The sequence below is a fragment of the Capsicum annuum genome, chromosome 4, assembly GCF_002878395.1.
Source record: "Capsicum annuum cultivar UCD-10X-F1 chromosome 4, UCD10Xv1.1, whole genome shotgun sequence".
Taxonomy (NCBI): domain Eukaryota; kingdom Viridiplantae; phylum Streptophyta; class Magnoliopsida; order Solanales; family Solanaceae; genus Capsicum; species Capsicum annuum.
In genome coordinates, this window is record NC_061114.1 from 165760958 (window position 1) to 165768205 (window position 7248).

Below are 7248 nucleotides of genomic sequence, written 5' to 3' on the forward strand. Positions count from 1 at the left end.
AAGAAGCATTTATGTCTTTTCTTATTTTAAGTTAGTCCTAGTAATATAAATAGAATATGATGAACATCTTTAGGATGAACAATATTTTTATGTTAACTCTCTTGGTGAGGTTTATGGGTTGAAGCCCTTTGTATCTACATTGGATCTCTCTTGAATGTCTTTTGGTAAGATTATTCATGCATCAGTTCAATTTTCTTCTCTCCTGAATTCAATCATGTAATTATTTGTTTCAATTAATGAATTACAAATCTATATTTGTCTCTAATTTACTTCAATTATGGAAGTGTTTCATTCTTTCTTCTCTATCTGCCATCTATTTCTTGATTATCCATTCAATATCTTTAACTTGTATCTCGTTTTACATCAAAGAGGAATAAAGAATCATTTTTTATTTTAGGTTTGTGACAAACTAAAAGTGATGAATATTGAATAAATGAAGAATAAAGATAAAATCCAAAATAACAATGCTTGGGTAATCTATCTAGATTAACCAAATTCAAGAATTAATTAAAATTACGTAAATCAAGTATGAATTAGTACAATAATAAATGAAGAAAAGTTGAAGTTTGAGCCCCATATTTAGCCCATTTTGAATCTACCCAGCTCTTGGGCCGAATGTTTATGGACTTTGATCCATTTCTGCAGTGTATAATTGTAGTATATTATCAGCTCCTTCACATTTTCTATATGCTTGACGTATACTTGGTGTATGCATGGCCAAATCAGTTATGTATACACATATTTTGGTCCTCCACCTACATATCCGGTTTTTTTCCTCATTCTTCTCAAATAGCTGCATATATATATATATATATATGTTATATATCTGTTGTATATCCATGTATACAACCTAGTTTTCTTCAAAAATAATCTATTTTGGGACTTTAGCGTGATCAGGCCTTGACTCAAATATATTGGGGACTCCTTGGGCCATCATGGAGTATGCAAGGGATGTTTTGGACGGTCCAAATGGACCCTTAATTCACATGCGGCATAGCAAAAGAAAAAAGGATTAATACCTTACCTAAATCATTTGAACAGATAAATACTTTAAGAAGAATCTGAACTGAATTTCAAATCAAACAGATCAAGTAATCATTTGTCAGAACATGCCCGCAATAAGATAAGTGTTATAAGCTTGCCCATGCTTTTTCAATATTATAATGAATATGGCAAGCTTGAGCAGGGAGCAAAGTCAAATGGAAAAAGGTTCAAACAAGAATTATGCTCCAGGTAAAGGATTTTACTCAACATATTGATTAGACTAAGTAAAATAGGTGTAAACAATTGAGAGAGATACTCTATGGTCTTAAAAAAAAAAACATAAAAATAACCTTAAACTTGACACCAAATTATAACTTTGACCTTAAACTTTGACAATGCACAAATATGACCTTTAACTATTCAAAACTGCACAAATATGACCTCAAATCCTACGTGACAAAACGCATGTTCAACATGCAAAACTGGGCGCATTTGGCTTAAAATTTAAGGGCATAATACATAAATATGACCTTAAACTTTGAAAGTGCACAAATATAACCTTTAACTATTCAAAACTGCACAAATATGACCTTTAAATAACTCTTCACTATTATTTTTCATTATTTTCAGCTCAAAGATGAAAATGGCATCTAATTTCTTTTGTTATTGCGAAAAAAGAGCAATATTGAAGATTTATTAATTAGGCGAGTTAGTCTCATATGAAAAAAATCGAACGGGTATGTATATATATTATAAAGCAAAGGACGAATTTAAGTTATATAATATATCTAAATATTATTTATTTAAATGTTAAATTAAAGATGAAACTATATTGATAATAAAAAAATTATAGTTTTAACAAAACGTTATTAAATTAATGTTATTAAGGATAGTAGTAGTAGTAAATTAAATTAACGTTATCAAATTAACATAATTAAAATGTTATTAAATTAACGTTATTAAAACGTTATTAAATTAACAAGGGGCGGACCTACGTGGTTGCCATGGGGTTCACCCGAACCACCTCGGTAAAAAAATTACGTTGTATATATATAAGATGGAAAATGTATATTTATGTACGTATATTAATATTGAACCGCATGAAACAAGGAACTTAGATAGCCCAGTGGTGTTACTTGCTCTTCTTGGGCGCTTCCTTCAACCTACTGTGCGGGTTCGATCCCTGCTAGTGGCTATTTTTTTTTTTAATTAAAAAAAGCTAGGTGTTGCTGCTATAGAAATAAATAAAATAATAATAATAATAATAATAATAATTTTTTCAAATTAAAAAAAAGTTAGGTGCTTCTACTATAGAAATAAAAATATTATTATTATTATTATTATTATTATTATTATAACAATAATAATTAAAAAAAAACGATGTTGTTTTAACACAAAAAACAAAACTTTGACAATGCACAAATATGACCTTTAACTATTCAAAACTGTACAAATATGACATCTCTCCAAGTCAGCTGTTTTAACGACGTGGCATCGTGTGATTGAATTACCTTTCCACGTAGGCGCGAGTGAGACTCACACATGGGATTGCAAAATCGGAGGTCATATTTGTTCAGGTTTTGAATAGTTAAAAGTCCTATTTGTGCACTATCAAAGTTTAAGGTCAAAGTTATAATTTGATGTCAAGTTTGAGATCATTTTTACGTATTACCTTAAAAAAAAAAAAAAGCAACGACATTGAAGTTATTTTCTTAAAGATACATGGAATATTTTGACTCTTGAAAGGAGATGAGCAAATGAGCCTTAACCCATCACATGGTAAATCCAAAACCAAATAATGTAAAGGGTAAAGTAAAGAGCCATCTTAATTAAATCCAAAAGTGCTACTGGAAAGATAAAGCAAATCTTGTAACTTACAGCTTGTATTAGCATAAATGGATAGATCTTAGACTAGTGAATTCCAGTAACAATCACAAGATTATCACATACATCAACCTAATTTGAACAGAGAGATTTCTCGAATGATACATGACTTCAGCTAAAGTGATCAAACTAATTCGGTTATGAGATACTACCTCTCTGATAACGTAACTGATTAAAATCATTGAAAAGAAAATAAACTTAAACAAAAGGAAAGAGGGGACTTTGAAGAGTTAAACAACACAGTGACAACCTTAATATCAAAATAAAATTTACACATTACCATTAAAAATATTAGAACTCTCATCGAAATTGACATAAAAAATATAACTTTTACATCTAGAGGAGGAGTTCAAAACAAAAACTAGCCTCATCTCATTATCTATCAATTTTACTTGACATCAAGAAACCAAAAAATATTTCGGAGATACCTTATCTAAAATAATATTTGAAACACAATGTTATTCACTCACAAATTCATTTTTTATACATGACGTCAATCAAACCACACACTCAAATCAGTAGTTAGAGACACGAATTGCACACTCAAACTTAAGGCTTGTTCAATCAACACAAATAGATAACTCGGGTACAACCATCATACCCATAGGCCTTAACAAAATTTATCCAGATGGATTTTGAGCATCAAAAGCTTCAGTACGTCAACAAAATTTCACAATTTACCAGATTACACATTATAACATCCTATCGTGAAGAAGAAAAATGTAAAAGATGAAGTTATTACCTTTTTCGGAGTAGAAACTTGGGACAACGTTGCAAGTCATGACTTCACTACCTAAGTTTTACTTAGTTTCACCGGAATTCAAATTAACTTCGTCGGATTTGAGTGATTTCACCGGAACTAAGTATTTTTTTGCCACGGATATTTGATTACGTGAGATTAGAGGAATACTCCTCAAAAATCTACAATTTTTCCCATCAATTTGACCATAATTAGTGAGGGGAAAGAGGTATTTATAGATGGCAATTAGGAGGTAATCTAGTGGGAAAAACGGATAAGAATTGAGGATAAAAATTTAAAATTCAAATGGCATAATCGATCAACCATCCACGTAGTGTATAAATTGAACGATTATCAGATGAATTTTCCATGAATCTCCAGATAATCCCATTGAGAGAGTCACCTAGATAGTTTCTAGATTTTTCTAGAACCGGAGAACTCATTAAGCGCACACAAATTGGATGACAATGGAGGAAAATTGACGAAGTTGACGGATAAAGGAGAATTTGGTGTCATTTTGGTTGAGATTGGAGGATGTTTTCAGGCTGAGTTTGCTTATCGTTGAACGTTGGATTAAGGAGAAAAGGGGGGAAGGGAAGGGCCAGGTCGATTTGGAGTTTCGGGGGACAATAATTTAACTAAAAATTACACAAATACACAATTTATATTTTTAATATTACAAAAAATCTCAACTCTTTAAACATATTATAAAAATCTCACATATACATAATATATTAATAGAAAAAAAGAGTAAAGAAATTAAAAAGGCGAAAGAGAGTGTAATTACTTTTAAGAGGTTGGTATATAATTACTTTTAAAAGATTGATATTTATGTTATTTATATATAATTTAAAGGGCAAAATTCAAAAATAGCATACTTCTCTCCTTATTTATAAGTTTTATAGCAATAGTTTCATAATTATCTAATATATCAAGTTATATTTTGTATTTTTGCAAACTATTGCAATAAAAATACAATACATATGATTTTTACTGCCCTTATGATCGATATGTATTTTGTATTTTTACAAACTGTTGCTATAAAAATATAAATACATATGCTACAAAATGTAATTTGATAAAAGTGTTGTTATTTTTTTAATTTAATACTTAAGTATGTTACTTTATGTGTACATAAGGTTATTTGTTAAATAACCTATGAATTAGGATTTTAGATTAGGACTTAATTACTTTCATTTAAATTTTGGCCGAGATGTAAATCTATTGGCCAATTGCATTGCAATTGTGGCTAATTTGATTTGAATTGAGTCCAAATTTAATGAGTTGACAAAATTGAATTAAAATCCGTCAAGAATTAAGTATCGAATTAATTTCGAGTTTCTTTATTTTAAAACTATCAAATAAATATCATCCAAATAAATCATTTAAAAAATTATATTTAAATCAAGACTTATTCTATTTGACCTAAATTTTCAAGATAGTTCTTGATTAAAAGAATGATTTTCAATAAGATGATTATTTAAGTAACAAAGATTACATGATCTCGTATATAGAAATACTAAAATGTATGATTGCTATTTAAAATAACAAAATTATTCCAAGACTTTACTTTTAAAAATCTTTATTCAAACAAAAAAAATATTTTAATTTTATTTAAAATTGCAGCAAATCAAAGTTAAATCCAGTTATGGAGGGCAATATTAGGTGACAATCAATGCTATGTAAAACCTCGTAAAATTTAGATCAATTTATTTTTTACCCTCTCACATGCGTAATGTTAATTTTTTACTTGAATTATTATATGGGATGTTAAATAGGCGTTTTGAAAAAGTTTTAAACTTTTTAAAAGGGGTTCGGGGTTACTTTAGGACCCCGAGACAGTGAGGGTTTGTGATAGTGGCGTGCCACATCACTTACGCTCCGCGATAGAAGTGTGGCAGGCTGGCTATCCACCGTGATAGCGGCGTGTCACACTACTATGTAAATTTTGTGCAGTTTTATTTTTTCACTTGGGGTGAGGGTCTTTTTGGTCCTTTACCCCTTAAACGATTTAAAAACACCTAAATGACCCTATTACCTTTAGCTGTAACTATCAAACATTATTCTTTATTCAGGCTCTAAACTTCAATTCCTCTTCGTTTTCTTCTATATTTCAAGCTGCTACTCTTTCCCCAATTGGACTTTCATATTATTGTATAAACTTATTCAATATTCATGTGATTTGAATTGATGGATTAGAAATTGGGTTGAGGGTTTTTGGTTGTTAATAGTTGAATTACTTTTTCCATTGTCTTAATATGTTGTTCATGCTTTGATTGATCATTTTTTGGAACTGAATTGGTGCATAGCTAATATGATTAAAATGGGTGACATGGATCTCACCAAATTGATGAATTTTCGGCATGGTAATGGCATTAACCTCAACCCACATTGAAATCTTGACTTTGAATATGAAATTTTACATAATTTAATTTATCTTTTGAAAGCATTGCATTGCATTGATGAATAAATGGATAAAAAGGATTTGGATGCCCTTGGTAGCTATACTTTGGAATTTTAAACCTGTAATTTGAGCCAATTTTGTTATATGATTTGGTTTGGCATAAATGGAATAACTTGAAACAATATTGGTATGACGATACTATGTTGGAAAATTCCTTAATGAAAGACTCCTTGGTTAATTGTTGTTTATGTGCAAATTGTTTTAACTCGAGCTTAAAGGAAATTGTGTAGCTTACCAAGAAGGTGTAGTCTTGGAGGGGACCAACACTGAAAACCACGTTTGCTTATTTTGGATGGCTATCTCCTTGGTGAATTTACCCATTTCTCGGTACATGTGGCTAACATAGACTGGGCCCTTCCGGCAGGGAGAGCCGGACCCATATAGCTCGTGGGTGCCTGGAATATTGGTATGAGTTACATAGTTCAGGATAATATTTTAAACTATCATGTTTTATGGCCCTTTCCCCTATTCTGACATCCTATATATATGTATAAATGTGTGCATGTAGTTTATGACTCCATTTTGGTAAATACACTATTTTATTCCCTTCCTCTTGAGTTGCATGCTAATGCTTTCCCCACTGACCGTCCCTAGATTCTACATCATTTCATGATGTAGGTTCCAAGGACATTTTTATTGATCCTGTGAATAATTAGGTGGTTTGGTACTTCTGTTGATCAGCTGTGAAGTAGTGAGCCTTTATCCTTCGGAAGGCCCTATCATTTCATTTGGTTTCCTTTATCACTTTAGTATTTACAAATTTCTTTTGTCATAGTGGGGGGGTATGTCCCAACTTAGTTGGTATTCTTGGTTTAGAGGCTTTCGTGGATAGGATTGGGATATCATTGATATCATACTTTAACTCTTTAGACTTTTTTTTGTTTTATATATCTCTCATTGATTTGGTTGGCTTCTGTTGTTTACTTTTATTAGGATTTTAAGGTAACGCTAAAGGGGTTGTCTCAGTCCCATGGTAGTCTTGAGATGCCTAGCACGCCCAAGCCTGGGTTTGGGTCGTGACAAACTTAGTATCAGAGCCAGGTTCAGAATCGCTTGGTGTCCACAAAATTATGTTGAGTAGAGTCCCTTTTATGTATGTGTAGCGCACCGCACTTATAAGAGGAATGATACAAGGAATTTAGGAATGTTTCCCTTTTGAGTTTAATTTCGTTCTAGA

The 7248-nt window shown here is 31.0% G+C and overlaps 1 long non-coding RNA gene across 1 annotated transcript; it reads right to left on the reverse strand.

Moving 5' to 3' along the window:
• Positions 1-410: 410 nt before the first annotated feature.
• On the reverse strand, positions 411-4222 carry LOC124897671. The gene is made up of 2 exons (XR_007054463.1): positions 3611-4222; positions 411-793 (listed from the first exon to the last, which is right to left on the reverse strand). It is a non-coding gene; the product is annotated as an uncharacterized LOC124897671 (long non-coding RNA).
• Positions 4223-7248: the final 3026 nt, after the last annotated feature.